This window comes from Silene latifolia, chromosome 10 (assembly GCF_048544455.1).
Source record: "Silene latifolia isolate original U9 population chromosome 10, ASM4854445v1, whole genome shotgun sequence".
NCBI lineage: Eukaryota > Viridiplantae > Streptophyta > Magnoliopsida > Caryophyllales > Caryophyllaceae > Silene > Silene latifolia.
Window position 1 is genome coordinate 140,252,998 of NC_133535.1, and position 932 is coordinate 140,253,929.

The window sequence follows — 932 nt, forward strand, 5'->3', positions numbered from 1 at the left end:
ATGAGTAGATCTAAGATTAAAATCAACAAATTATTTGAGATCTATTTAGTATATCTAACATTAATATAAAAGGATCTCACATAAAAAACGAGATTTGAAAAGCGAAATCTGAATAAAAGAAAATGTGGAAGACGAGATTTGAGAAATTAAATGACAAGACAATATTTTAAATATGAAATTTGAAGAAAAAAAAAATATAAGAAGACGAGATTTGAAAAAACATAAAATAAGACGATCTTTAAAATACGAAATCTAAAAAAAAAAGACAAACAAAATAAAACAACAACAATCACGACGACATACAAAAAAATAAAAAAAAATGAAAAACCAAGCAGCGACAAAAGCAACGACAACACCCACAATAAAAGAAAAGAAAAATAAATAAGAAGAGGAGGCGACAGGGAATGATAAGCAGGCGGCAGGGGAGGTGGGAGGAAGACGCGGGCGGTAGATCTGGTGGGTGGTGTTGGGTGGTGGCGTTGGTTGTTGAGGGCGTTGTTGTTGTCGCGGTGTTGTTGTTGTCACGTGTTGGAGCTGTGTCCTCCAGTTAGTGCGGATAACGTCATTGCACATACACTTGTACGGACAAGTGGGAGCTTGTTGGGGCTGGTGTCCTTAACAGTTAGTGCAAGGACTTATAAATCTCTAAAAGGATCAAAGGGTATACTTTTGTATCATAATCAGTTGGTCCACGTTTATCAATAACGGTTGGCTTGCTAGATAAGTTTGACGTTATTGTCATACAGATGGCGGTGATCAACTGGTCCCTAAAAGTCACACCTATAGGATACGTTTGAGAGATGTGACGGTATGAAAATACAGTCATGTAGATGCCAAATTTGACTAACCAGTTAGTCCGAGTTATTTGACTAGTAATTAGTCAAAAATGTGATGTTGAGATATTTTATTTAATACGGATTAAATAAAATTGG